Genomic DNA, 13,531 nt, shown 5'->3' on the forward strand with positions numbered 1-13,531 from the left:
TCTTGATTATTCAAAAACTGATAAATAGTTGCATTTTATTCACATGTTAGACAAATCAAATGCAAATTTTGAGTTGTTTTCTTATGTTTGCTGGTAGAAATGACTTTTAAATGATGATTTTGAATGATAAATATTAAAAAAACATTCATTTTGATTCGATTTGCTTTGATTTTGTTTGATATTTTAGAGTTATTATTTTCCTCGTGTTGGTGTGGTGAAAAATTTTGTTTCACACGGTGGCAAAATTTGTTTAACCCTCGTGCCTTGAAACCTTGAAAAATATTAGCACGAGAGATTAAACAACAACTTTGCCCCCTTGTAAAACAAATAACTATTAATGGGATCGGTACCTAATAGGTCCTACCTATCTAAGGTAGCTTATTGTACCCTTCTCCTTGTAAGGGATTGACGTACCTAATACCTATACATATAGGTACATTATATACCAAGTAGAATAGGCATATAGACAACAGTAATATGTAATATGCATGCAAAAAGATTTTTTTCATTTTTTTTTGCATGCATAAAATACTGTTTACAGTCAGGCCAAAAAGTATTGTTTTATGATCATATTATTAGTATCATAACTCATCATGCACGCATCGTGCAACATGCAAGTGGCATCGCATTGGTATTATGTTAAGCTATGCTAACGCAAAATTGTTCCAAGTTTTTATACTGAATTGCTACATGTTTTTACAAAGATGAATGCCATAAAAAAATCACACGGATCTGGATTAAATGTTTCTGAATAAGCCCTCAAGTCTTTAGGCTCGGGGGAGAGTAATGTTTTTTTTTAAACATTGCAGGTCAATAAACCACGACGTCAATGTTTATTTGAATATATAGTATAAAGGCTTTATGTATGTATATTGTCGCCAAATGCAAGTACTAACTGAACAATGACATAACCGGCAGCAAATAGTTGCCGTAGTATATTGACTAAAATCCTTACATAGGTACTCAATACTACCACATGCAACCGACTTGCTAAATAATATGCCTGTAAAAATAAATAGTGCGTAAACAGTGGATTACATTGTAAATGGAGGGCAGCCGGCAAGTGAGCCCAGTGATTCAAAATCAAACAATGTAGAATTGGACCAAAACTAACTCTGCACAGAGTTTGCAGTGAAAGAGTATAGTAGTGTCACCATAAACATCTACTTTCATGCTACTTTCTATGAAAATATGACATTAATAGTCGCAATCCACACTTTGTCACTTCACAGTATGTGCAGGTATAGTAGAGCTAATAGACAAACTCTAAGGCCTCATACGCACGAGCGTTTTTTTAACGCGCGTTAAAAAAGCGTTAGACACAAATGGACCCAAACAAAGAAAAGTCTGCAGAGATTTTGATAGCACACGCAGTGCAGGCTTTTCTTGGTCTAACTCTACATGTGTAATTGTGGACTTATTCACACGATGGCGGTGGCGCTTTTTATCAAGCGTTGTTGGATTTTCGACTCTTAAGTGTTGGCCCTTAAATCGAATTTAGCGAGCGGACGGATTGAAGCGCCATTTTTACGCGCGTTGAAAAAGCGCTAGTGCGAATGAGGCCTAAAGGGTGGTCCGGAGATAGAGGCCGTTTGTAAATATGTGAATTGCTACGTAACAAAATAAAGTGTCAAAAATTTAATTACGTATTCAGTTTTACTTTTATTTACAGTAATATGCAATATATGCAAAAAAAATACAACCCGACAGGACCTTGTTTAGCACATTTCAGTATCTTGGAGCGGAATCGATTGAAAAGTGATTTTCTAGTTATGCGATTTCCTTAGAAATTCGCTTCATAATAGCCGGGATACTGTTAGCTGGCTTATTCCCAGTCGAGAGCCAAGTGTCTTCAATTGGTGTCTCTAGTTCATCGTCCGATATGTAGTATTTTTGTCTCCCGCTACTTGCGTCGGATCCAGCGGCACGTAAGTTTCATGGTGTCCTTGTAAAGCTTAGCTGCACCCTTAATACACCGGTCGATCTGCCCTTGATTGTATTTGGGGTTTTCTTTACTCGCCGATATGTAGACAGGGTCGAGCCAAGTTATCGTGAAGCGACGCGGTCAGATTTGCTACGAATTTGTCTCACCTTTAACGCTTTTGCAACCTGGGCGTGTTAATCGTCGGTTTTTGACCAGGAAGTGGCTTAAATCCCACTTGATGTTTGTCTATGTTTGATCACATTTTGGATGGTCCAGTCATGTACTTTTGCTTGCGAAAGTGATGCAAAGTCGGTACACGATTTTCAGAATGGCGTTTGTAAAATTCTATTATTGACTTAGCTCGGTATTTTAGCTTTTACAGGATTTAATTTACAGAAATGCATATTAGGATAATTTTACAATAAAATGCATTTAACATTTAATCCAATTGTTTATTTAGTCATACAGGGTGGGCCAGTGATAAATGCATTTAATTTTTTTTAAATAAATAATCAATTTTTATGTTTTTAAATAAAAAATATAAATAGAATTCGGGATAAAGAAATAAATTTTACGTTTTAAAAATTAAATCATCAAGATGTCGTCCGTAGCGGTTGCGGCACTCTTCCAGTCTTGCTTGTAAATTTTGAAAGACTTTCGTTAGGAGTTGCGGAGATATTGATTGGATTTCTTGACGAATTCCTTCCTTTAATTCTGCTGTGGTTGTCGGATTATTGGAGTACACTTTACTCTTCACGTAACCCCACAAAAAGAAGTCTGCCGAAGTTAAGTCAGGGCTCCTGGGAGGCCAAGCAATGTCACCTCGCCTCGATATCAATTTTTGAGGAAACATTTCACGCAAAACTTCCAGGGTCACGTTACTTGTATGGCAGGTGGCCCCGTCTTGCTGAAACCATGTGTTGTTGTTGTAACCATACGATTCGTGAAGTTTCGGAGCCAGGAAATCTCTTAACACGAAAGTTTTGTTAAGTCTTTGAAAATTTACAAGCAAGACTGGAAGAGTGCCGCAACCGCTACGGACGACATCTAGATGATTTAATTTTTAAAACGTAAAATTTATTTCTTTATCCCAAATTCTAATTATAATTTTAATTAAAAAACATAAAAATTGTTTTTTTTTTAAATGCATTTATCACTGACCCACCCTGTATAAACGTCTGCAAAAAGCGGCCTCTATCTCTAGACCACCCATTATACATATAGGATAACGACTAATAGCCCGAGGTCGCATCGCCATAGTCAATTTCCTAAGTTTATAGGAAATGGTGGCATAAGATTCTGTCCGTAGCTATAATGGCAGTTATTACTTACGTAGCTGCGTAGGTATAGAATAAGGTTTGAAATAATAGACAGCAAATGTTTTTTTATAAAACCTCATATAAATTTTTCTTTTGTCAAGCTACCTTGTGTTGTTGAAGTTTAACCCCAGAAATTTTTAGTTAACTAATGCGGCATTTTTTACAGAAAAATAAGCAATTCAAAATTTAAGAAAATTGATGTGACTACTTATTTATATTCATTGTTGGTAGGTATAAAAGCTCATTCAAATATTGGCAACCTTTCGGCAAATGTAAATATTTCAAGTGCTTTTCATTTCAAAAAGCTTTTAATTTTTTTACCCGTCCATTTACATTTGAATTTTATGACTTTAGGTGAGTACTAAAACTTCAATTTTAACCACACATAACAAATCCGCAGGTCATAATATATTACAAGTGGCTACCTTAATAAAAACGCAATAAATAATAAATCGATTTTCTTACTTATCTTCGAAATGAATGTTTTTATAGTTATTATTAAGACTAAAATACCACTGAGTCAATGTTATGCTGCTGTTAGGTATGTCGTTATGTGTTTTTGGAACATCTTGCGCGTGAGTTCATGTTTGCACATTATTTAATGATCAAAGTTTGCTTAGTGTCTTTCTTATCTGGCGTTGAAATTTTTTAAAATAAAAGTAACCCTTATTTTTTATACCTCGTAGAATAAGTAATAGTGGTACAGTCGCCATCAGATGTAGGTTTTGGGGCGGCTGTACGAGCACGTAGTACTTAGGTATTAGGTCTCCTTAATACCCAAAGGCGTAGTTTAAATAATAATGATATTTATTAACTCACATTCGCAGACCATAAATCTCTTCGTTTATTTGATTTATGACAATACGATGACACATCGCGAATCCATTGTTATCGACAAAGTGTTCCGCAGCTTTACAAACACTCGTGCGTATACGTTCATTGATGCGTTGTTATCGCGAAATTTATGCGTAACTCGATTGTCTTCGCTACTAGCAACTGTTAGGAACGCGAATCGCGATTACTCCTCGTATCGTTAAGAACCGGAAGTAGCCATTTTTTGGCGCTGACATGGCACTTTGCATTAGGTCATTGACATATATCTAAGGATGGGCCTTACTGGCAATAAGAATGGGGCCAGTACAGTGGTGTCACGCACACGAATTCGAGGCAATCGTGCAGTCTAACGCCACAACGCGATTGGTTCGCCATCGCGCGTTAGACTGCACGATTGGCTCGAATTCGTGACTGACACCGCTGAACTAGCGCCATTCTTAGTACCCGTAAGGCCCGTCTTTAGATATATGTCAATGGCTTAGGTAAATTTTTTACTCGTAGTCTTGCATAAAAACGCTTCATTTTTTGGCCGATTATTCCTAAATCGTAGGTAACGATTTTAACGTTAGTGTAACAAGATACAACAATCATAGTAAAGAATATTCTACATAGTATATAGATTAAGACCAAGCTAAGTTGGCAGCGATTTTGATAGCACAGACTGTGCAAGTGTTATTTAAATGTCATAATTTTATAGAAGTTTGACGTTTAAAATAACACTTGCACAGTCCGGGCTATCAAAATCGTTGCCAACTTAACTTGGTCTAACTCTAGTGTTACTCTTTATTTTGTAGCATTAAGTTGAGGTCGGAATGTACAATCGTACCTGCGGTTTTTGCGTGCGCCTGACCAACGAGGTTTAAACGCGGTGTTAACTATGACACAACCACACTACGTTAAATATAATTACCGATACTACCGGTCGTAAACACTACCAGCTAAACATACCTTATTAATACGGTACTAAAGTAAATAATTAAAAACAGGCTAGGTATTAATGCCATCACGGAAGCTTGGATCTCTGTTGCGAATTATGCAAGCGATTTGTTTAGCAAAGTGCGTGACCTATTGGCATAGGAGGGGGCTTAACCACGCAAGTGCGAGAGATAATTACTAGTGTATTAACGTTACTACAAGTACGCAGTGTTACAGGATATCATTACGTCTTCCATGGTCCTTGGCATTACCGTGGCCAATTAAGTTTTGCATAGAGTTTACAGCATCCCGCGATGGACACAAACGTAACGCAAACTAGTACTGTAGGTACCTATTACATGTCCATCATGTTTATTGTCAATTTTTTTTGCTATTTTGAGATTAAGACTCCCCGGCAAGCTCGGCTGAATTGCTCCTTCCCATACAAACATAGTTCCGCTCTCATTTTAAAACTACGTGTTGGATTGTTAATGAAACTTTGCACATACAATGATACTAATTAATATACTAACAATTAATATAGTAATTAATTAGTAGAGGTATATTAATTAGTTAGTAATTATTACAGTCCAATTTATAAAAGAAACGAAATAGAGCAAAAACAAGTTTTGTATGAAAAACGTAAATTCACTGTATCTTTTTAACTATGGTATCTGAAGCTACATAAACTAATTACAGACATAGATATTATCCTATTGTAAGTACAAAGTTTCAGAGCAATCTAGCTAGTCGTTTTAAAATGAGAGCGGAACTACGTTTGTATGGAGCACCGAGCTTGCCGGAGACCCTTAACATCATAGTAAAAGTTGTTCCGTATAAGCTAGGCTATAATACCTATGTACTATTTCATAGTATAGAAAGGTAAACTACCTACAACAATTGTAGTTCACCATAACCACATTCACTGCCAGCGCGCCACTAGGCCACTAGGCGCAGTCTCTATTCGTAGGCGCTTTACGCTACAAACCGGATAATCCATGTTATCGGCTACGAACGTAGCGCGTAGCTCGCGCTAGGAGTGAATGCGTTTGCGTGGCGTGAAATCTGGGTGGGCAAAACCGGAAAATTTGGTGCATAACGATCAATCTTATTTTCAATCTATTGGAAGCGATAAGATCAATATTTTAATGTGAAATTGGTTTTGCTACACAATTGTCAACATCTTTGCTGAATAGTGAATGTGCTGCTTTGAAGCAATAAAATAGTTATTGGGGTGTAAGGGTGTAAGTAATGTCCTCTATTCTGACAACGCAATAACATAATGGCGTAACATTATTACCGACGCCTTAATGAAAACGCGTAGGTAATGTTTAGCATAATCATACTTAAAGGACAGATTGAACCTGTTCGGAGTTTCACCGCGAAATCGAAAGAGGGCACGGAGGCCGATTCTGATTAAACAATTGGTTACAGATTTGATCTTACTTTTATACAACCTAGAAGATCGCTCACGCTAATTAGTGCATGGGAAATACAATGAAATGCGCGCGAAATCGTGCGTGAGATGCGCGCCAACTATCGTCAAGGTAGTGTCAAAACAAGATCAAACCTATAACCAATCGTTATTTCAGAATCAGCCTTACGGTCTTCTCAAGACACTCTCAAGATTACAGGGAACAGTTGGAATAGGGCAGCGCACGACCGATCGTTGTAGAGAGGCGGAGGCCTGAGTACAAAGTTGGGCGGGCGTAGGATTATGTTAGGGCATTTAAATAGCTACATTTGATAAATCGGATAAATCAGAGCGGCCAAGGTATACCTACCTACCTACACGAATATCTAAACAAAGCATCAAGACATTAAACTGCATGTTTAGATATTTTCGATAATCTTAGCCGCTCCGATTTATCTGTAGGCGGCTGTACAAGAAAAGAAATAAAAAACAATGAAATAGACAACAAAGAAGCAACCATTTAAGCTCTTAAGTCTAAAAAAAGGACAATAGTGTGACAAAATGGATGGACTCAGCACTTTCTGTGATTGTGATAGACTAGGAGGCCAATTCGAACTTACATTTTGACATCGCATAGATGTCATTCTGTTATCATTCGCCCGTGCGTCTCGCTCGCGCCAATAAATGTACAAACAAGTAGATATTGTTCAGCGGTGAGGTGGAATGGCTGGTTCAGTATTAAGGCGAGGAAGGAAAGCCCGTCTTGATGGTCACAATTTATTATATTTAAGCACAATGTAAGCACCAGTAAGGCGAAATGAGAAGGAAAGATTCCAATGTTACATCGTTTACATAGAAACAGGAAAAAGTAAAATAACATAGAGTGCAAAGCACTGTAAAAAGGAGTTAATACATAATATTACGAGTATGTTCTGTTGGACTTGCCAACATGCTGGGGCGGGGCGGAAACCTTCGCCTTAAATAATTATAAGTTCATAATATGTTACTAAAATGGGTACCTATAGCCTCATTACACAGCATTGTGGAGTAATCCAACTAAAGAAACTAAAGAAACTTATGTTCATAGATGGCAGCACCAGTCTCTCTCGCTACAACGTAAATCCGTAAGGAGTTCGTTTAGGAGGTGCAAGCGCGCACTGCTTGCCCTTAGAGCTGGTCAAAGACGCCTAGTCTTACTAAGATGGCATATAGTCGAGAAATTCGGACGGGCACCGCCGTGGCGGGGTGGCCTAGGGGTTCATGGCGTTAGAGCCGCGATAGCTAAAGACGCCGGTTCGAATCTGGCCTTCACCACTGGAGGGCTTCGTCACTTTTTCTTTAATATATGACATCTATTACAGATTTTAAAAAAACTTACTTATGTTTACATATAATAAAGCCAAGCAATAAAGCGTTACATCTTATTAAACGTTTTTGTTATTCGAACCCTACAGAAAAACAAATGAAGATCAATTATTGAGAATATCTTAAGGAATATTAGCAAAATAACAACAAAATACAGCGCATATGTTGATAAACGCAAGGAAGAGAACTAAATGAACACTCTTTAACTTCTGAGTGGTATTAACAATACAGTTGGTTACCTACCAAACTTACAGTTATTACTAGGAGAAATAATAGCCTTTTTTAAACTATAAACATAGCTTGCACATATTTTTTAGACATACTTAGTGTCCAAACAGATATTACCAGACAAATTGTAACTCCTTATAAGATGAATAAAATCTAAGGAAAAAGCGTGCCTCGGAAATCAAGAAAATTTGGTTCTCGCACAGATTGCGCTACCACCAATACCAACTTTAGCCTATTCTCGGTTAGATGGCGTTGACGGTTTCGTTTGTTATTTAACAATTTTAACACATATCAGTGAAAGAGCATGGGTCAAAATCTTATAAAAATAATAAATACATATAAAAAATCATTTATCCATATATATATATATATATAAATATAAATATATATATATACTTTTTTTTTAGGGTTCCGTACCGAAAGGGTAAAAACGGGACCCTATTACTAAGACTCCACTGTCCGTCTGTCCGTCTGCTTGTCACCAGGCTGTATCTCATGAACCGTGATAGCTAGACAGCTGAAATTTTCACAGATGATGTATTTCTGTTGCCGCTATAACAACAAATACTAAAAAGTACGGAACCCTCGGTGGGCGAGTACGACTCGCACTTGTCCGGTTTTAGTTTTAATCGTGTGTCGATAAAGTAGATTTACTGACTACAAAATTTACTATGACAGCACCCCTCTATCCTATATATTCTCTTTGGTATTACTATAGCTATACGAGCCGAATGCACGCGTAAATGATAACTAAATTATATCATTAAGATATCAAAATGTACGATCAGGTTCGCAGTTTATCCCCAATTAGTTGGTCAGTTTTAGCACAGTCAGTTTCATCGCATCGCCGATTTGAAACAATGAGGATAGCGAAAAGAGTTTAACGACTTGTCGAAACAAATAGTATTTAACATTGTCAATTTGTTGGTTGCTACCTTATACTCGTAAATATAACTCATCCTAATAATAGTTACAGGGTTTTAAGCAAGATTTAGGAAAAATGTGTGAAATGACACTTAAATTCTCCTAGTTTAAGCTCTCTTTTTGTTGTTATCAATAGGGTATTAAACTGTATTTAAAATGCATGAAATAAAGCACCAGATAATTATAAGAAAATCACTTTTTCTTTTTGTTCTAAAAAAAAACTGATTTGACTAGTAGGAGAATACCCTATTATGTGAAGTCTAGTATGACTCCAATATCACTGGGGCTCTACCGGGAAAGCTACACTGAAAGAATTTTTTTGCATATCCTATAGTGACTCTAAGCTTTTCAGCATAATAACGGTATTTTATTTTCGGACTTTTTAATAACAATGCCTAATTAACTGTTAAGTATTATGCTGCGGAAGAGCGAGTACACATTCGGAGAAAAAAGTTTTTCTAAAGAAAAATAATTGAGCGTGAAAAACGATCATTTATAAATTATAATGTATTACCAGTGCTAATTATTTTAAACTACCAAATCAAGTATTGTTCGAATAGCCATTAATATCTATTGTCCAGTTTATTTTTAGAATAGAGTTATACAGGGTGTCCTTAGCCATTGGACAAAGCCGAAATGTACATAATATATGCATTAGGTTATTTAGAATCAGTATACCAAGTATCATATCAACCGGTGTAGCAGTTACGAAGAATGTGGTACTGTATGTGTTAATATATAGCTCCTATAAATAGTATGAAACCTTCTTAGACCTTATTGATTACCTTTTTTATTTATGACATTTAAATAAGGTTCTGACTTTTGACAAATGTCATCATTGCCGCACATTTTCGAACAAGTTGTCAAATATATGTTTCTTTTTGTTGTCGATCATTGGAATGAATTTTTGTTTGGATTTTTTTTATTTTGTTCAAATTAAAAAAATATTAACGTTAGAGCATTCCTGAGAAGTAGCCCTACGTGAGATTTCAGCGTTTGTCCAATGGCTAAGGTCATCCTGTATATTTAGTCCTCACCTCATTTAAATAAAGTTAACCTCGGTCGGACATATAATATCCGTTAGTAAATCAATACCTATGATCTCATTGATTGAACATATATTCAAAAGAGCTACCATGACCCGATTTCGTACCATAGAACGCATGATACGAGTGGCAACGCAGCATCAGATCATTTTATAATATAGGTACTCTAGTGAATATCAGAACCATAATATATTAGATTATAAAATTATCTACGACCATCCACACGGTCAAAAGACAGCGATCACGTACTTATGCTGAAACCTATAATAGCTAAATATGCAACAAGTGCGGAAATCATCTTTACGCACGTGTATCATACAATGTTTTACTATGCATTGTGTGAGTAAATAAAAAAAACATATAATGGCAAATAAGTTTAATTATTAAAAAATTGAAAACAAAAAGCACTAGTAGAAAAGAGCACTTTTCCGCACTAGTGCGAGAAAGTAGCACCATATGTACTGTAAAAAAAATTGAAAACAAAAAGCACTAGTGCGGAAAAGGAGTACTTTCCGCATGATATGGCTCCGTAGGAAACGCACTTTTCGAGCACATGCATTGTAAAGTAACAATTAGATTATGACTCGACTTTTTGTTGACTCGACTTCAGGCCATAAATAAACGTAAGTTTGTACGCGATTAAGTCCCGTGTTAGTTTTAAAATTATTATCTTTTTAGTTTGGAAAGTAGGTATAAATAATACTAAGGTATTCAGCATTCTAATCAGACGCCGAGCCTCAGAGCCCCAGGGCCCCGCGGTTTCTATTGCCACCGGCACGAAGTCATAGCTTGATTCCAGGGCGGAGTATTTGGTGTGCTTTAGCTTGGCGGCGGATTCCGCCGCCGAGCCAGCACACCGTGAGGTTTGCCTCAGGTGGGACGCGGCAAAGGTGCTTACACAAGTCGCGTCCCACAAGAGACAACGCCCCCTCCGCCATGGAATCAAGGTCAGTCCGTCCGGCCTTTTCCCGTCCGTACGGCTCAAGCCAGGGGGCTCCAATATGCATGGCACGCTAGCCGACACCATTGCCCTTCGTATTAACTCGTTGATGGATTGGTGCCTAGGAAATCGCCCCGCGCACCTTTGGCAGCTCAAACCATGGTGTCCGTTGGCTTCTACCATTGCTCCGCATCTGCAGCGATGAGCCTCGCACACACTGGTCCCCAATCGGAGTGCCACTGCTATTCTTAAGGAGTCGTTATCTAGCAATGTACCAAGCTGGGGTGAGGTGTATTAAATACCTACCATTAATTTTAATATCTATACGCCAAAACAACATTGAAAGCGCTAAATGTCATGCACGGACGTTCACCAATCCGTACATCAACATATTCCAGTTCTTTAAATTGAAGTATTTGTATATTCTAGTGAAAATAATAACATTGCTATAATATTGTATTGTAATTATAGTTTCAACTTGAATTTTACACTTGGTGCGCACTGCACTGACTGATGGGTTGATTCGAAGCGAATGTGTCCACTAATGATAGATATGATAAGTAAACAACTTTACAGTACACATTACGTTCGAAAATTTAAAGCGCCATATGTACTGTAAAACATTGTACGATACACGTGCGAATAGGAAATTCGCCATTCGTTTCGATTTTGCTATTTTTCGCACTTGTATCGTAAGTAACTATTATTATATTTCCACTTCATTTTCACAAGTTTCCTTACATTTACATATTATAAAAAGTGTGGTAAATTATTGTTATTTGAAATACACCATAAGTATGAAAATGCTAATTGAGTTTAGTATAAAGTTACGCGCGCGTTAAAATCTATACTTTGAAAAATTGCACTTTATTATTGAAAAGATAATTTCTACTCGGGCGTGTTTTTATGAAGGTCGCGAAACTTATTTATATACTTATGTATATCAAGCAAAACAAAATGGCGCTTTGTGTAAAAAAAAGTAAATAGGAACAACCGGCCAAGTGAGAGTCGGACTCGCGCACTGAGGGTTCCGTACTTCTTTAGTATTTGTTGTTATAGCGGCAACAGAAATAGATCATCTTTGAAAATTTCAACTGTCTAGCTATCACGGTTCATGAGATACAGCCTGGTGACAGACAGACAGACGGACAGAAGGACAGATGGACAGCGGAGTCTTAGTAATAGGGTCCCGTTGTTACCCTTTGGGTACGGAACCCTAAAAATTACAAAATACCTACAAGGTAAATTGCAGTCAATTTGAGTGAAAAAGCCAATACCATAAAATTTAATAATAAACACGTAATTGCAAACAATTGCGATACGGTTTAAATTATATTTCATCAACATTTCAAATATTTTTAGCGCAATTCTTATAAGTACTGATGCACGATGAAACGCAACACTGTCAGACCATTGTCAGACGGACTGCAGTAGTTCTATAATGCGCAATTCCAATCTAATGTGAATAATAAGACCTTCACAACATATACCTACAGGTTGACTTTAAATGAAAACAAAACGCTAAAACCAATACAATCCCAAAGTAACGTTATCGTACGAATAAGGCCAGCGGAGGCTGCGACTGCTGCGAGTGATGGATGTGTGGAAGGAAGGAGTTATCGGTTGTCATGTGTCTCGCAATGCAAATATTGCTCTAGCCCCGTTAAGACCGAGCTGTTGAGATCTTTCTTTCATTTTATAAAACAAAGAAAGCAAAGTAGAGAGAAAAAAATGAGTATAAACCGCATCCTTTCGTATGATAACGCGGAGGCAGGCATGCCGTTTATTTGTGAATAAGAAATAACTACAAACATAAATTAACGCGAATAATATGTGACACGCCTGTTTACTAACTTGACTCTAATGAATTATGATATATGACACCTCTTCTTTACAGTATACGCCGCACTTTCAATTCATTAGACATACGTTTTAGGTAGGTATATAAATGTAGATTCAGTATCATGTATTCGTATTCCTCGTTGCTGTTTTTTTAAAGATTTGTTTTAAATATTTCCATTTTATAATATGAGTTACATATCTATAAATACCTCATAGCAATGCCAAAATTATTATACCTACTACAATGGCCCAAAAATATGTTGACAAAAATTTAATATCTTACTTAAACGTCTTTTACAAAATTGCAAAACTACAATCATTAAACGAAAATAAAAAAAAACAATTATTTGACAAAATCCTCCATTAGCTTTGATACACAAACCGAGTGCGTTTGTGTATCAAAGCTACACAAACGTTTGTGAAAATAATCAACAATATTATGCAACAGTAAGTAAGTAAGAAAATATTCTTTTCCCCTCACTAGCTCGGAAAGTTGTCTTTTATCCTTCAATACAAGCGGGGAAAAACGCGTTTTATCCACTAGTGGGGAAAGTAATTTGACCTTGGATGGAGCGTGTTTAAGTAGCTTGACAGATAACAAAACGCAAATCGTTTATGATAATGATTCGTTCGATATTAATTATCATTTAATAAATGGTTTGAGAATCTAATAAAAAATACCAAATTTAGTTTTATTTAATGATCTTAAGTTTTTATGATGACCTTAAAATTCCATGAGAAACGTTTGTTTTTTTATAATGATGTTAAATATAATTCGGA

General features: G+C 36.6%; 1 protein-coding gene across 3 annotated transcripts in view; it reads right to left on the reverse strand.

Moving 5' to 3' along the window:
- LOC134748809 (synaptic vesicle glycoprotein 2B) overlaps positions 1 to 13,531 on the reverse strand; it is a 49,067-nt gene that overhangs the window by 14,615 nt on the left and 20,921 nt on the right. The gene's annotated exons all lie outside the window — the stretch shown is intronic.

This window comes from Cydia strobilella, chromosome 17 (genome assembly GCF_947568885.1).
Source record: "Cydia strobilella chromosome 17, ilCydStro3.1, whole genome shotgun sequence".
Taxonomy (NCBI): domain Eukaryota; kingdom Metazoa; phylum Arthropoda; class Insecta; order Lepidoptera; family Tortricidae; genus Cydia; species Cydia strobilella.